Source organism: Leuciscus leuciscus (genome assembly GCF_965113295.1).
Source record: "Leuciscus leuciscus genome assembly, chromosome: 5".
Lineage (NCBI taxonomy): Eukaryota > Metazoa > Chordata > Actinopteri > Cypriniformes > Leuciscidae > Leuciscus > Leuciscus leuciscus.
The window spans coordinates 5,025,061-5,044,613 of NC_138729.1; the positions used below are offsets into that span (position 1 = coordinate 5,025,061).

Sequence of the window (19,553 nt, forward strand, 5' to 3'; positions counted from 1 at the left end):
GTCTAATCTGGGTCTAATACTCACTCATACTCAGTCAGGGGGGTTCGGGGGCACCCCCGAGAAAATGTAGATTTCTCTGATCTACATATGTGCATTTTAAGATGTTTTGAAGGCCAAAAAAAAATGGATGTAAGTGGCCAGCTGATTATTTTTCTCTCCTCATCAGCATCACACTCCTATTCTCTTTGTCTTCCCCTCCTAAAGCTGAGCTTTGACTGATATAGGCTTTTCATTTTTGTCTGTCAGTGAAGTAAACATATCTGATAGGTTGATTTATGAATCATTTTCTCAGACGCATTAATTTACTGAAAGCTACTAGGAAAGCTAGGTAGCCTAACTAAGTTTATTAAATTCATTCACAGTATGTACACATTCATTATTGATCTTATTCCTAATACAGGGCCGTAGACAGGGCTTTATAATCAAAGAGGTCCTGCATTTAAGGTTATTAGGGGGTTAATTTTTTTCATTTCTCTGATATGTCCATTTCAAGACATTTTAAGGCCAAAAAAGGATAAGAAATAGCTTTAAAACAACGTCAGTGGGCAGTAGATTATTTGTCAATACCTGCTCTCACTTCTTATCCATCACTCTTTCTTTTTCTCTCAGTCTCATCTTGCCCTGTCTCTTCCCCTCCTAAAGCTGAACTTTTTTAATTTACTGAAGGCTACAAATTGTATATTAATTCTCAACATGTACACATTCATTATTAATCTTGTGCCCAACATGAAAACGGCTTTGTTAATGCTCTGTTAATGTCCCCTCACAATGACAGCAAACTAATCACGTTACATAGGCCTATTTTCAGTTCAAAATGGCGAAATTCGACAAAAGTATATTCGTTTGTCTGATCATTTTTGTCATTCGTTTCACATTTATGACCTAAAAAACTGTCAAATATGAAATGTTTAGTTTAGCTACTTACATCTTATCTCGCACTTGACCGTAAACTGAAGCGAGTCGACCGCTCTGCTCAAATTCGCGCTCAGAAGCTTCTGTGTATATAAAGCCCGCCTACTTTGATTTGATTGGTCATCTCAAATATTCTGACATTGACAGACCAATGAGACTCAGATGAACACACACACACACACCCTGTCCTCTGTTTCTGACGTGCGCTCTGCTCGGAGCCACTGCGGATTGAAGATGAAGAACGCGCTGAATCTGATTATAACAAGACTGAAACGAACAGTATTTCAGATAGCCCGTCGGGCAGGCCGGTTATGCATTTTGGTAGCCCGAATGGAAAACAATATAGCCCCGGGACGTCGGGCAGGCGATTTTGCGAGCCCTGTATTGTGTGTGAAGAGACGGATGCGACAGCTTGAGCAGACTCACAAATGTGCTCTACTACAACAACTCTTCCTCTTCTCAACATGGACTGCGTGTTCCCAGGGGCGGGTTTATGTCGATTTTAGGGTTGGTGATGTCACTAACCCGGGAGGAATGTGGTGTAGACCCTACCAGCCATTTGTTGTAGTCCTTAAAAAACGATTTATTTAAAAGCAAATATCTTCCTTTGCTCTGAACTTTGAGTATTGTAACTTTGCAGATGTTGTTTATGCTGAAACAGCAACACACACTAACTAAAGTTCGAAAAGTGAAATCATAATCAACCATCCCTTTAAAATAAAGGTTCCAAAAGGAGGTTTTCATGCAGCGTTAGAAGAACCATTTTGGGTTCCCAATAGGAGGTTTCAGTGATCCTGTTACAGTAATGTTCAGTTTGTTTTAGGCCGAGTCCAAACGTACACAGGTATTTTTATTAAAAAAAACCCAAAAAAACCTCTGTACACATGAAAATGCAAAAACACGCTATGAAGCGCTGTCAAGAGCATGCCAAACCAACAGGTGGTGATATAACCCTATCCGTAAAGCCATGTTGGCTAATCAGAAGCCTAACAAAAGAAGGTTATTACAGAGAATGTCTAATAGGAAGAGAATTGGCACTCTCTGGTTATTTCCGGTTTCTGGACTGGCTGCAGTAACGCGTCTCTGTCCATGCGGGGGCGCTCGCAGGCGAGTGCAGAATGAATGGAGGTCTATGGCACTATACCCATCAAAATCCACTTTTCTCAGGATATAATTTTTTGTCTAGTAATCTGAATGTTGTATTCGAAAGGAGATGCAAAGAAAATACACATTGCTGGGTGTTAGATTTTTTAGAGTCACTTATTTGCTTTAAAAAGTATTTTAAAGTGTCAATGACGTCATACACATCGTACGACCAGAGATACTGCTTTACGGCAATCCTTCAGTCACTTTGGTGCGTTCGCGCTCTGCACTTTCTTTTCTCTCGAGGCATCGACAACACAGCTGTCACAGGTAAACACACAACACAGCTGACACAGGTAAACACACAACACAGCTGACACAGGGATTACACAACACAGCTGACACAGGTAAACACAACACAGCTGACACAGGTAAACACAACACAGCTGACACAGGTAAACACAACACAGCTGACACAGGTAAACACACAACACAGCTGACACAGGTAAACACACAACACAGCTGACACAGGTAAACACACAACACAGCTGACACAGGGAATACACAACACAGCTGACACAGGTAAACACACAACACAGCTGACACAGGTAAACACACAACACAGCTGACACAGGTAAACACACAACACAGCTGACACAGGTAAACACACAACACAGCTGACACAGGAAAAACACACAACACAGCTGACACAGGTAAACACAACACAGCTGACACAGGTAAACACACAACACAGCTGACACAGGTAAACACACAACACAGCTGACACAGGTAAACACACAACACAGCTGACACAGGTAAACACACAACACAGCTGACACAGGTAAACACAACACAGCTGACACAGGTAAACACAACACAGCTGACACAGGTAAACACAACAACACAGCTGACACAGGTAAACACACAACACAGCTGACACAGGTAAACACACAACACAGCTGACACAGGTAAACACAACACAGCTGACACAGGTAAACACAACACAGCTGACACAGGTAAACACACAACACAGCTGACACAGATAAACACACAACACAGCTGACACAGGTAAACACACGTGCTAGAAGAGTTTTTGTTTTGTTTGTTTCTGGTCCCGCTTCGGATGACACGATGCCATCTAGCGGCATCTCTGGTCGTAATCAGTCCTTCACTGACCAATCAGCGTTCATTAGCAGAATGCTAGCGTGTTATGGGCAACAACAACTCAACTTGTAAGAAATCGAAAGGACATAAGTACTCTTTCATTCAATTTTCGACCTATAACCCATGTTGAACTTGCAAAACCTACAATAAAATCTGAGATTTCTCAACGGCAATCGGGTGAAAGAGACAAATTTAGCCGTATATCCCCATTGACTCCCATTCAGTCTGCACTCGCCCGCGATCACCTCCAGTGGAATTCTAATGGAACTGCAACCAACCATCTATACAATGGGGCTAATAGGAAGTGCCAAGGCTCTCCGTAGACGGGCTCTGGTTATTACCAGTTCTTGTAGGCTAACAACATGTTGTCATAAGCAGTGACCTGTGTAGTTTTGCATTCTGACGCCTCTGTTCCGCAATATAATGGGAGAACTGTGCATGTATCTGTGTATAAGCCCTGTTAGCACAGTTATTAGCAGCAATATTTTGGCTACATCCATCATTGCACAGATTCGCATGTAAACAAAGGAAATAGCGGCACACAATCTGATGTCAAGCAAAGATAAAAACAGCGCAGACTCCGACGTCACAAGCCAAAATCTCCGGTTTCACCGACTACACGACAACACTGCAACCAGAGTTTCTGAAAATCTTCACCCTGGCTGGAGTTTTCAAAAAGGTTCCCTTACAGTGACCGGATACATGTGTTTGCATGTGGACGAATGGCCAAAACGCATAAGCTGCGTGAAAAAACCTGTGTTCGTGTGAACAGGGCCTTAGATTTCATGGACATTCAGTTTGTTTTCATTAGTCACATGTCTTCCTTTGTTTGATTTTTCTGCCGCCCCTTTGTTACCATGGTCACCGTCATTATGAGTTCGTTTGGTTCAGCTGTGTATTGTTTTACCTTTCACTGAGTCAGTACTCACGTTCCTCCTTGTCCTCTGTTTGTTGTCTGGTCACGTTTACGTTTATGGTGTGTATTACTACCCGTTTGGATTGCTGAATGTTTTTGATTATTATTATTAAACTTCACGTTGGACTTTATTAATTTGCCTCTTCGTCTGTCTGCTTACACACACCTGTGACAGATCCGTTCTTAAAAGAGCCATTTTTTCTAATGTTGAAGAACATTTAAAAAATCTGAAGAACTTTTTGTATAATGGAACAATGTTAAAGGTTCTTCACAGAGCCATAGATGCCAATAAAGAACTTTTATTTTTAATAGTGTGCACTGTAAAAAGTTATTGTGGGTTTAACATAAAAAAGTAAGTTGCCTGGTCGCCTTAAAATTTTGAGTTAGTTGAAATTAAAAAATTTGAGTTAATACAATGAAGGAGATTGGTTTAATTAACATACACTCAAAATATTATGTTATTTGAACCACATTAATTATCTAAGTTGATTTGACAAAAGATAAAAAGTTGTGATAACTAATCATGAAAATAATTTTTAAAGAAATTTTAAGAAGCCCTATTATAGATCTTTCCCAGCAAGCAATAGCCGTAATTTCAACGTCTATGTTAACTATAGACCCGATATAGTCCGGCTATGAGGAACCCACTTCTAGCCAAAATAACCTTGAATTGTTACATGTCATTTTTGCCTAAATAACTTGCGAGATGTGTGATATCCCATCATGTAAGCAAAGTCAACAGTGATGACAATGTGTTTCATTTCTTTGACCTGTTCTATGCGTAGCCTGCGCGTCTGTTCTTGGGCTATGGTTAGACGTTTATTTGCTTTGTTTTAGCCTAGACGTCAGGGCTGTGTTTGGACGGCTAGAGGTTGCTGGGTGAGATGTACATTTGGACGCCGGTCTGAAACAAGTTGTCTTCTGAGGTGTATCTTCATACAAGCTACTGACTGAAAACACAAGTGATGTAGAAATGCATTTGCCGTGTGTTTGGGACGTACTCATTTGCTGGCCAGCTATGAGGAGGAGGAGGAGGAGGAGGAGGAGGAGGATGCATGCAGTGAACACTTCTGTGATGTACTGTGCTAACACAACTTTTAAAGTGATTTGAGACAGACTGGAGAGCGTCTCCATGGATATTAACAAGCCTTTTTTTTTTAAACGTTCACACGTCTGTGAGAGTGAGAAAAGGCTAGAGATTGGCACAGTGTGTGATTACGTTGATAAAAATAAGTGCGTGTGTGCGTGTACCTGTGTGTATGCGTGTGTGTTTGTGATAGTGTGTGTGTGTTAGTCTAACATACAGGCGGCAGATGGCCTATTTAAAATGGAAAGAACTTCACCGGCGGGCCAAGTAAACTGATGTTCACCCTCCATAAGCTCTCAAAACCATCACCATATCAGATCATTTCACATGTCTCAGGCCATCCTTAAAAATATTTTGGTTTGCAGTAACAGCAAAAAAAAAGAAAAAAAGGGACGGTAGGTAGGTCTATATTTTTATATATATATAAAAAATAATATAAAAAGTATATATTTTTTTATAAAAAAAAAAAAAAAATCGGGGTCGGGTCGGGATACATTTTTCACCTATGTCTCTAGGGGCTGTTTACACCAGGCCACTTCATGCGTTTTCTCAGATCGGATTCCAATCTGATTTATCAAAACGATTCCATTTACACCTGGTTACATAAATGTGTGTTGTTGTTGTTTTTTGCTGATATAAATCCGATCTTCAATTCCCGCTATATGCAGATTTAATGGAGTGCACGTCACCGAAAGCAACAAGATACATTATTTTATTGATCATTAGCTAAAATTTCTGAATCAAAGCCCGCAATAAGAGAAAGCAGAAACAGCCCTGGTAAGATCATTTCGTTTCTTTACATTTAATGAAGATGATTGTGTGTTAAGCGTCTGCGACTTACTTTCACTTTGATTTGCGATAGTTTGCACGTTGATGCAGCTTCTCATCTGCAGCCTCTCAGAACGTAGCTTATGTTTGTATGTAGGTCTAGGCAATTTATATTCACAATACTTAATAACTAATATTATTTTATTGCATTTGTATTAGTTGTTTTAAGAGTTAAAAAAAAAATTGGTCGGTCTTAACGCAAGTTTACAAACCGGCAAGTCGGTCGGACTTAAAGGAAAAAAAATAAAATAATTGGGTCGGTAGCCTACTAAATTGACAGGGTCGGTCGGGTTACGGCAAACAAGAATATTTTTAAGGATGGCCTCACTCCAGTGTGGATGGATGGACGGAGATTAACTTTAGATGTAGTTATGCACTGATATTGAAATTTTGGTTGATATGGTAACTGACTTTTTTATGTCTTATAACTGACATGACCGTGTGAAGTCGGCATTCACACTAAAGTTCAGTCCAGTTTAATTCAGATTTATTTGTATAGCGCTTTTCACGTATATCGTTTCAAAGCAGCTTTACAGAAAATTCATGTCTACATTACAATTTAGAGTGATCTGTTATCAGAGGAAACTGTCTTACTTATGTATTTCCGAAATGTACATATACTAATAACACAGTTAGCAATTTTTTAAAAACATGTTTGTTAACAAATGATTATGACAGAAAATTGCATTGGTGCATGTTGAAATATATTGATAGTGACTAAAGCACCAAAGTTTAACTTTAACTGCTAGTGAAACCAGATAATAAAGCATTAAATGTATAGTATAGATATCTGTTTAACCCTATAAAGCCTACTATATCATACACACATAATATACATTTTAAACATGATCAAAACTTTGCTGAAAAATCTGTCACACACAATCTACTACAAGCATTCTGCCATCTGATTGATAGTTTAGACTTTTTTTTATCAAGTAAAAGCATTTTAGAACGTGGTTCACGTGTCTTTTTGCTGTAAAATCTTTACTGATTTTTATTATTTAAACATAAGAATAACTTTAATATTGCTATAGTAATATTTCAAGGTGACCTCTTACTGGACAAAACTAAGCATTTAATATCATCTTATTATAACCTATTATTAGCGTGATAATAGCAAACATTTTATGTAAGTAGTCTGCTATATTTTTTACAGATCTCGTTGATTTACATTACACAAGCTATCATCATTTTACCTTTTAAACTTTCACTTAAAATTTCATGTTTGGTCTTCTGAATGAAATTTAGCAGTTTTTTCCTCCTTGATTATGAGCTTCATGAGCCATAAAAGACTGATGTATCAAATATAATATATATATATATTTTTACATTTATACAATTTCAATATTTGTTCCATTTACTTTATTTAATTTGTCAGGCTTTACATGGTTAATATGTTTGAAACCTGGAATAGAACAGTTTTTGTTAGAATTTTCCAAGAAATAAGATTTGATATTATGTGCTTTGAATTTTTACCTATAACCAGATTACTTAATATACAGTGTATTCAGAGTTAATTTTTCCCACTACATTTTGTTATTTAAAAACAGATTTGTGATAACTTTGCAAATTTTAGAACATAAAGAAGCAATTAATTGTTTGTTAAACTACTCATTTGCAGTTAGTTATTCAGTTTGGTTCATGAAAAGAAGATTTTCACAGGTTTTACCCAAAAAACATCATGGATGCAGGAGGCAAATCTGTTCTCCATGAGAAGCATGAACATGTGTAAAATAAGACGTCTCTCGCACAAATTGAGAAACAGTGATGGTGAGCTTTCATGTTTTAAAAATGTGTACACTGTATAATTTAAAATATAAATAATTTAATTTAATTTAATTTAATTTAATTTAATTTAATTTAATTTAATTTAATTTAATTTTAAATAATTACTGCAACATTCCATGCAAAAATAAGAATTGTCAGTTTTGATTTCATGGTGGCTTTGTGACTTTGAATTGTTTCTCCTAGACAACAATGACATTAAATGGAGAGCTAATAGACACCTTTGCTTGAGTCTCCTGATAGTTTGAGTTAGAGGAGTTTGCGAGAGTGTGATTATAAACACAATGATGTTGTGAAAGCGACTATAATGAGTATTTCAGTTCACCTGTTCAGTGTGATGATGATAGACAACCTCTGTAGTGCCTTTTAAACTTTTAACAACCGCCTTTTTCAAGACACATAAAAGCTTTAAATTATAAATTGCTGATGTATTTTATGTTGTAGAATCGGCTAAAACATGAAAATATCTTGAGCTTGTGTTCACCACAGACCTTATTTCAGGATTTAACACACACAAAAAAAAAACATTAAAAAAAAACCACTGACTTCGGGACAAAATGGACCCTGAAAAGCTAAAATGCGAATTCCCATTCCCATTTCCGGGTTAGGGCCTGCAAAAAATATATCATATATGCAGCACTCTAATTTATTTTAAAACCATAATTTTTATAGTGAATTTTTTTTATTTAATTTTATGTGAGAGGAATGTGAGGTGATCTATACATTTTTCCTCTTATTAGTCCATTCTTATTCAGCCCATCATCCTATAATTATATCCTCTCTTCTAGAAATCACTCTTTGGTCGTCTTCTAAGGGAGCGTGATAACTTAAATGGCACCTCATAAGTAACTGGTTTGGAGAACTCTACATAGACAGCATCTTCTACATAGACAGCATCTTCTACATAGACAGCATCTTCTACATAGACAGCATCTTCTACATAGACAGCATCTTCTACATAGACAGCATCTTCTACATATACAGCATCTTCTACATATACAGCATCTTCTACATAGACAGCATCTTCTACATATACAGCATCTTCTACATATACAGCATCTTCTACATATACAGCATCTTCTACATAGACAGCATCTTCTACATAGACAGCATCTTCTACATAGACAGCATCTTCTACAGACAGCATCTTCTACATAGACAGCATCTTCTACATAGACAGCATCTTCTACAGACAGCATCTTCTACATAGACAGCATCTTCTACATAGACAGCATCTTCTACATATACAGCATCTTCTACATATACAGCATCTTCTACATAGACAGCATCTTCTACATATACAGCATCTTCTACAGACAGCATCTTCTACAGACAGCATCTTCTACAGACAGCATCTTCTACATAGACAGCATCTTCTACAGACAGCATCTTCTACATAGACAGCATCTTCTACATAGACAGCATCTTCTACAGACAGCATCTTCTACATAGACAGCATCTTCTACATAGACAGCATCTTCTACATATACAGCATCTTCTACATATACAGCATCTTCTACAGACAGCATCTTCTACATATACAGCATCTTCTACAGACAGCATCTTCTACATAGACAGCATCTTCTACATAGACAGCATCTTCTACAGACAGCATCTTCTACATAGACAGCATCTTCTACAGACAGCATCTTCTACATAGACAGCATCTTCTACATAGACAGCATCTTCTACAGACAGCATCTTCTACATAGACAGCATCTTCTACATATACAGCATCTTCTACATATACAGCATCTTCTACATATACAGCATCTTCTACAGACAGCATCTTCTACATATACAGCATCTTCTACAGACAGCATCTTCTACATATACAGCATCTTCTACAGACAGCATCTTCTACAGACAGCATCTTCTACATATACAGCATCTTCTACAGACAGCATCTTCTACATAGACAGCATCTTCTACATAGACAGCATCTTCTACATATACAGCATCAGCATCTTCTACATAGACAGCATCTTCTACAGACAGCATCTTCTACATATACAGCATCTTCTACAGACAGCATCTTCTACAGACAGCATCTTCTACATAGACAGCATCTTCTACATAGACAGCATCTTCTACATATACAGCATCAGCATCTTCTACATAGACAGCATCTTCTACATATACAGCATCTTCTACATATACAGCATCTTCTACAGACAGCATCTTCTACATAGACAGCATCTTCTACATAGACAGCATCTTCTACATATACAGCATCTTCTACATATACAGCATCTTCTACATATACAGCATCTTCTACATATACAGCATCAGCATCTTCTACATAGACAGCATCTTCTACATAGACAGCATCTTCTACATATACAGCATCAGCATCTTCTACATATACAGCATCTTCTACATATACAGCATCTTCTACATATACAGCATCTTCTACAGACAGCATCTTCTACATAGACAGCATCTTCTACATAGACAGCATCTTCTACATATACAGCATCTTCTACATATACAGCATCTTCTACAGACAGCATCTTCTACATATACAGCATCTTCTACATAGACAGCATCTTCTACATATACAGCATCTTCTACATAGACAGCATCTTCTACATATACAGCATCTTCTACAGACAGCATCTTCTACAGACAGCATCTTCTACAGACAGCATCTTCTACATAGACAGCATCTTCTACAGACAGCATCTTCTACATAGACAGCATCTTCTACATAGACAGCATCTTCTACAGACAGCATCTTCTACATAGACAGCATCTTCTACATAGACAGCATCTTCTACATATACAGCATCTTCTACATATACAGCATCTTCTACAGACAGCATCTTCTACATATACAGCATCTTCTACAGACAGCATCTTCTACATAGACAGCATCTTCTACATAGACAGCATCTTCTACAGACAGCATCTTCTACATATACAGCATCTTCTACAGACAGCATCTTCTACATAGACAGCATCTTCTACATAGACAGCATCTTCTACAGACAGCATCTTCTACATAGACAGCATCTTCTACATAGACAGCATCTTCTACATATACAGCATCTTCTACATATACAGCATCTTCTACATATACAGCATCTTCTACAGACAGCATCTTCTACATAGACAGCATCTTCTACAGACAGCATCTTCTACATATACAGCATCTTCTACAGACAGCATCTTCTACAGACAGCATCTTCTACATATACAGCATCTTCTACAGACAGCATCTTCTACATAGACAGCATCTTCTACATAGACAGCATCTTCTACATATACAGCATCAGCATCTTCTACATATACAGCATCTTCTACATATACAGCATCTTCTACATATACAGCATCAGCATCTTCTACATAGACAGCATCTTCTACAGACAGCATCTTCTACATAGACAGCATCTTCTACATATACAGCATCAGCATCTTCTACATATACAGCATCTTCTACATATACAGCATCTTCTACATATACAGCATCAGCATCTTCTACATAGACAGCATCTTCTACATAGACAGCATCTTCTACATATACAGCATCAGCATCTTCTACATATACAGCATCTTCTACATATACAGCATCTTCTACATATACAGCATCTTCTACAGACAGCATCTTCTACATAGACAGCATCTTCTACATAGACAGCATCTTCTACATATACAGCATCAGCATCTTCTACATATACAGCATCTTCTACATATACAGCATCTTCTACATATACAGCATCTTCTACAGACAGCATCTTCTACATAGACAGCATCTTCTACATAGACAGCATCAGCATCTTCTACATAGACAGCATCTTCTACATATACAGCATCTTCTACATATACAGCATCTTCTCTCACTTTGTCCACCATCTTGGGTGGATTTTTTCTTTCATTGAGCTTGTTGCAGTGCATTCTGGGATTGCTTTTCTCTTTATACAAGGTATGCTGCCTTAAAATGTACACATTGCGCACTGCACACACAAAAAATATTTTAGAAAAGCCTCTGTGTTAGGAACATGCCTTGGCAACTCACTACGCTTCGAAATACAGTCTGCGTCTTTACATTTCCTGTTTTTTAAAATTGTTTTATTCATATTCTTGCTTCTCTCTCTGCCCTCTTTGTATGTTCTCTCTCCCCTTTCCTTTCTCGCTCATTATAGTGTGTTTAGATGAATAATGCATGCACAAGAGATGTAAGTTGGTGAATGTCAGCAGCTGTGCTGATCTGTGCCATGTCCAGCGTCGTTCACACACTAGACCGCTTCCCTTTGAGCCGAGCGAGGGTTTTAGTAAGCTAGCCTGCACTTAAACATGGCTGTTAGTTTGCTAAAGTGAGAACTATGGGTACATACTAAAGCTAAATTAATTTTTAGGTAGCATAGCATTGTATATTTAGCTACCACCTCCAAGTGTGAGTGAGTGTGTGTGTGTGTGTGTGTGTGGCCATGTACAGAATTTAAGCTTACTGCACAGAATACACTGTACACTTCATACTACTGTTTAAAATAGTATGTGAGACAGTAGGCATTATGCAGTGATAATTGTTTCAAACAATAGTTGTCTCCTAGGGAACCTTAGTGAAAAATAAATATACTAAAATGTATTTGAAATACGTTTATTTTATGCTAAGAATACTACAACTAAATGTTTGTATTTATGTACTTAATATAAATACCTTGCAATTGCACTTTTAGTGTACTAATTGGTATACTTAAATGCTAAATTTGAACAACAATGCACTTTAGTTATCCAGAAATAGTGCTGAAGGTCAACTAAAGATATACTGAAGTATATTTGATTGTGCTAAAGTGGAACTATTGCAAGTATACTTTAGGTACACTTTATATATATTGCTTTTAAAGACTGATATTATACAGAAATCATACTATTCTTACTAATAATGACATTAAACACATTCTAAGGCTTAATATTAAGAAATGTGTGCATTGTGCAATAAAGAAGTATTCTAAATAAAGTTTAATTATAATTATATCAGTAAGTCTCAAGCGATATGTCATATATGTTGGTATATGTTTTTTTCACTTGGGTAGCACGATTAATCGTAGCACGAACAATCACGATTGTATAGGTATAAAACAGCTTTTCAACCACACAGTATCATTATTTCTGTGTTACAATAATGAAATGATCACAGAAGTACTGGGATAAAAGTTTATAGTTCGGATATAAAAACTAATGTCACCTTTTGAAAGTAACCTGACACTTCAAATAAAGATTGTATTGATTACATCGACACTGACTGTTAAAAAATATATTTGTAATTCAGTCATTCATTCAAGAGATTTATTGAAAACCATTGATTCATAATGAAGCAAGTGAAGTCTTTATGAGATTTAATTATTCATTCAAACCAATAAAAAAAAATCGAATTAAAATTAACTAAATATTTTTATATAGACTGCAGCAATTCTAGCTTCAGGCTGGTTTTATCAAAAATACTTCACACAATTCACAAAACCACACACCCAAACTGCAAAATATAATATATCCTGCAAAATGAAGCACTGCAACCAAAACTACATAAATTATCAAAATCAGACTTTTGCACGAAATGGCGCACACTTCATTCATATTAGCAGATTTTTGTCGTGTGTTGGGCAGAATGAAAAGCACTCTCATCTTTAACATGCTTTGCCATAATACTAAAATAGTTCAAATTGTAGAAAATTCTTCAGATTGTTCACATGCACAGGAATATTTGCAGATACACACATGCTGTTGAAATATTTTTATTTTTCACCAAACAAGTCAGTGCAACATATGCACAGCAGATATATCTACATTGGACTGAACAAAAATATGCTCACAAAAAGATTGAAGTGTTAACAATGAAGCGTTGAGGTGTTTGGTCAGGTGACACATGTATCGGCCAATCAGATCATGGAGTGTCATTTTGAATGGCAGTGTTTTGAAATGGTAAACATGTGACTTTATGTCAGATTGTTGTGTCTTATGCAGAGAACCGTGTTCAGTGCCTTTAAAAAGTGCCATTTTGAATTGCAAAATGTGTGTAAAGCAGAAAATGTGTTTAGACTAGTCAGTTTAAATAATTGTGCTGTGCATGTCATTTTAGTGTGTTAGCAATTGGAAAAAACTGTGACATTTTGTCAGAACCTCTAGTAAATTACATGTTATTTTGTTTAGTTAGAATCGTGGGAGAATCAAGATCATGATTCTCACTTTATCCAGAACTGTGCAGCTCTAACATCGAGTGGCTATCTGTCTGGTTTTAGGTCGGACAGTCTGGTTTTGAAATACTGGCACAGCCTTGAGCTAGATACTCATTTGACCTCCTTTTTAGGTCAAAGATTAAATTACAGTTTTTAAAAATTGCTTATACACAAATTTCTGAAACTATGTCACCATTTCTCGAAACTCTGCATACAAAACCACAAAACATGCAACGTCACTCATCTCTTGCAAAAGCAAACACTTCATTCAAAACTATTTGACCTTCTCTAAAAACTCAACACACAAACCATTACAGTTTTTTCAAATTGCTTACACACTAAAAGTGGAATTTGAGGCTCGCTCAGTGAAACCATTCACTCATGTACGTAATCTTCAGACCAAGTCTGCAAAACTGCAAGCACATTATACGCTTTACACTCTAAACACAGTTCTCTACATGCCACACTCGTTTACCGATGACCTACACCCAATGATCATGTGTGAAAACACTTTTACAAAAAATGTATCACATAGAAATCAATGCTCAGTTTTGAGAAAGAAATTATTTTTACCCCCTTAAATGTCCGTTTGTAGTGTAAATATATATATGTATATATATTTACATGTATGTATGTATTTACAGTATATATATTTATGTGTATATACTGTATGTATATACTATATACACACACACACACACACACACACACACACACACACACACACACACACACACACACACACACACACACACACACACACACACACACACACACCGCTTTAGAAATAAAGTTGACTTTCTGACTTGGCTTGTATGCATATTCAGTGTGTGTGTGTGTGTGTGTGTGTGTGGATATACTGCATTTATATTTATATATATATATATATTGAATGTACATACAAGCTACAATATAGATTGTTTCACAGCAGCTTCAAAATAGTAACAAATGGAAAATCGCATGAGAAGCAGCTTGGCCAACAAGCCAGTGGTGTCAATATTCAGCTCAAGTCACTTCAGTGTTCAGTTCAGTTCAATAACTGTAACATTCATCAATTGTGCATACATACTGTATATACAGTGCATTTATGCACATACATGTACGTGTGACAAACTCCGGTACACTCCACTGAACAAGCAAAAGACACAAACATAGTAGTGTTTTACATTTTTCACATCCGTGTGTAGTTTGGCGTGCATGTGTCTAATCATGTTTGTGTGTAGAGTTACAACGCAAAAACACCATTTTTGGAAGAGTTAAAATAGTTCTGAATGATGTGTTTGCTTTTGTAAGAGATGCCTGATGTTTTGCATGTTGTGTGCGTGTTTTGTGGTTTTGTGTGTGGAGTTTCAAGAAATTGAGCCATAGTTTCAGAAATTGTAAGCAATCTGGAAAAACTGTAAATTATTATAACCACATACACCTCAAACCACACAGGGATTGTGAAAAAAAAAAAAAAAAAAAAAAAAACCTACTCTCTTGTGTCTTTTGCTTGTTCAGTTTACAGTGGAGCTCACAGTAGTTTGTCATAGCACTCACATGTACATGAACGTATGTGCATAAATACACTGTATACAGTATATATGCACTATAGATTAATTTACAGTTATTGAACTGAACTAAATCAACACTGAACTGACTTGAGAGAATTTGATGATACTATTGTTAAGCTGCTGCGAAACAATCTGTATGGTACAAAACGCTATAGAAATAGAGGTGACGACTTGCATATTCAGTATATATATAAAAATAAACAGAAATGTTAGGGTGAAAATGTATTTGTTTCGAAACATTGAGTTTTGATTTCTAAGTGATCGAATTGGGTATATTTACACTATAAATAGAAATGCAAGGAGTTAAAAATAGATTCTTTTTTGATTTCTAAATAAACGATGTGTACATGATTGTTGGGTGTAGTGGTAATCTGTAAATGAGTCAAACATGAGAGTTTGAGTGTAAAGCGTATAATGTGCTTGCAGTTTTGCAGACTTGTTCTCAAGATTTGGTACATGATTGAATGTTTCACTGAGCGAGCCTCAAGTACCACTTTTAGTGTGTAAGCAACGATTCAGCGTTTTTGAATGAAACGGGTGAGTCAATGATTCAATGACTCTTTTATCAAAACAGAGGCTGTGTTTGAAATCTGAATATGTATTTACTTTGCGACCACTACAAAAAAAAATTCGATATAGTATGAATGTGTGTAGTGTGAATGTAATCTGGACGTACTACATTCGCAATGTTGTCATTGTCATGTGACCTAATTGCGTCGCTTCACTGCCATTCCCGTGGCCTCATGCGATAGTAAAGTGTCCAACGTATGCACACTTCAGAACCTCACCGGAAGTAGTAGGTCATCAAGGTACTATTATTTTGCCTACTCTTTTATGAGGACTGTGAATTCAGACATACTTAATTTGTCACATGCTGTTTTTCATCTACTACAGGGTTTTTTTAAAGTACTTTGGTACCAAATCGGTAGTGACATTTTACAAATGTGATGATAAATAATTACTAATAGCAACTTAGTAATATATTGTATATGTGCTGCAGATGTATTGTACTGAATATTGTAGGCCTCTAGTATGGAATTCCTGTAAATTCAGCATTTGCATTCTGTAGAAATGCAGTAGCCAAACTGCAAAAGCCCAAAAGGTTAATAAAAAAGCCCAAAAGTCTAAATGAAAAGCATGGTACAGAACACTCATAAAAGTTGTACAACTGCAAAATCAAGGTCAGTGAGAGATTGATTCTGCCTCTGCATCATGTCTTCATGTTGGGTCCAGGCTTGAGGACTTAGTCCACATCACAGGCAATGATATCTCTTACCAGGCAAAGTGGAAAAACCCTCTGAGCCTTGACTACATTCTCCACACCTTGCTCTTCATCATCCTTGTAGGGCCGCCTAAATCGGTCCAATAGAGCGGGTGAAGGTCTCTGCGTGTTACTGTCTTTCCACTTGGCAAAGTCATTTAATTCCATTTAAGCTTGAATTTAGGTTAGATTGCCAATTGGTTATTGGCCAATTATAGCAATACGTTTGATTGTTCTATTAAACTCTTTACTTTATATTTTACCCGTTCATTAGGAAGCTATGCCGCTCAGAGAGTCTCGTGCCGGCCGTTTACGCGGATCTCACGATCACAAACACACCAGATGTGCCTCACGCTCCATCTAAACTGGGATCTAGTGTGTACTTAACCCTGTTCTCAGATTTGCGGAAACATAAGACTTCACTTAATCTACTAGAGAAAATAATTTCAGAGTAATTCAGAATAAAATCAAATGCAACAATTTATTATGTCGGGTAAATGTATAATGCCAATTTCATAATCAGTTCAAAGATAATCAATATAAAAACATCAAATGCTCAGAGATAAAGAGTAAAAGATGTACCTGACTCAAGAAACACATGATGCATAATGGACCGATCTCATTACAAATCGCCCTGAGCCTCTCGCTGCATTTGTTTAATTGCATTTCTTCACCCCTATTTTCCTTTGTTTTCTCAGAGAGTTGCCCTCTCTTCCAGTTCTTCCAGCATCCTCCTCGTCTCCCACTCAGATTGTTTCCATCCATCGCTGGTCTCAACATTCAGTGCACCTGTGCCACTTCTGCACTCTGAACTGGCTGATATTTTGTAAACAAGTGTGAACAATTTTGAGCCGTAGTGTGGAAACGATGACAACTGTGTTGCATGTGACGATGGGTGTGAAATACGGGAGACTCCCGGGAAAAACAGGAGTGTTGACAGGTATGGTATTGGTACTGACTACTGAAATATCGGTCCGTCCGTGACATCCCTAGTCTACTATATAGTAAGGAAGTATGTGATTTTGGATGAAGCGAGTCATTTGCTTCATTCCTGAATGAATCAGCTGTTTTGAATGAATCAGTTGAATGAATGAATCAATGACTCACTCATTAAGACACTGAATTGCCACCACCTACTGGCAGCTTTAGCTTCATATTTTAAAGTCTAATTACATTTTTTCCAACATTCCAACAAAGGGGACATATACATTTGAAAGATTTTTGAAAATTTGCCCCTATAATATTTAAAAAAATTAATTCCCATGGAAATCAATGTAATTAATGTAAACACTTAATTGAAAAGTAAATTTCTGTCACTGCTTGTGGATTTGGGACAAGTACAGTCTGGGACAAGTACAATTTTCTATTTTTAATTCAAATTTGCGTAAAAATGTCTGCATAAAAATGTTTTGTAGTCCAATGTAATAATGAGCCAAAATGAGCTATTACTGTAAAATTGTGACTGTAAGTGTGTGTGGTTCATTTATCACACTTGAAATGGAAAGTCATGTCGAGCGCATTGCATTATGGGATAATGTTGTATATTGCACATTTTGGCAAATGTAGAAGCTTGTCTGGATATTCTGCAGGCTGTGCACAGTACATACTTGCCAAAGAATCAGAGTAGTATGTTAGTATGCTATTCCAAACAAAGCCGGGATGGGCACTGGGGCGTGACATCTAACGGCTAAAGTCACTTAGGAACTGCTGCAAATCTTAGCCTTTTCATCACACACAACACACACACACCATCGCACAAAATCGAATTGCCTGGGTTAATTATTCATCCATGCCTCCACAGCTCTCAGCTCAGTTTAAGATGACAAGTGTGTCATGAAATAGTGTGTCAGAGCTTTTTTTTTCCACATGTGTGTATGTGTCAGGACTTGTTTAAGTAGGATAGCGTGTGGGTGAACGTGTGTTGGCGTGTGTGTGTGTGTGTGTGTGTGTGTGTGTGTGTGTGTGTGTGTGTGTTTTACGCAACATGGCCAAGTCTGTAGGCAGCAGCGTGTTGATTCACAATGGGCTCGCGCTGTGTATTTATAATATTTATAATATTGTATTTTATAATAGTGTATTTGTAAAACAATCGAATATTAGCTCATGTTTCGGGACACTCGATATGGTTGTGAGTCATATTGTGTGTGAGTGTTAGTTTGCATGTGTGATGGTAAAGCTTTCTTTTGTGCAAGATGTTTTCAGATGTGAGAAACAGGCTGTTAGCATGTTGTGCATGTGTTTAGTGTGTGTGTGTATGTGTGTGTGTGAATGCAACACTCTTATAATGTCTCTGATGTCAGCAGATAAAGTGGAGAGGTCATATTTGATCTCCTCTCAAGGACACCGGTCTCTCTCTCGTCTTCTCTCTACCTCTATCTGGCAAAATCAGAGATTTATGCTGCCAGTTGTGGCCCTGTGTGTGTCCAGGTTGAGCCATCCCTAATCTCCCACAAATGTATTTTTTATCATTTGATGTCCACACACACACACACACACACACACACACACACACACACACACACACACACACACACACACACACACACACACACACACACACACACACACACACACACACACACACACACACACACACACACACACAGTACATAAAGCCATAATTGTTTTTTCTGAGCTATTTTCTCACCCTATACGTAACATTTACAGAAAACTATAGGCATTTTCTTTACATTTTTGAAAAAATAGAAACAAATGAATAATTTTGCATAATAGATACCACTGGCTGTGTTCAAAGCTCTAATTCTGCACTCAAAATCTCCTGGGACGT

The 19,553-nt window shown here is 37.1% G+C and overlaps 1 protein-coding gene across 3 annotated transcripts in view; it reads left to right on the forward strand.

The window, feature by feature from the left end:
- Positions 1 to 19,553, forward strand: part of dlg4a (discs, large homolog 4a) — a 187,008-nt gene that overhangs the window by 23,487 nt on the left and 143,968 nt on the right. The gene's annotated exons all lie outside the window — the stretch shown is intronic.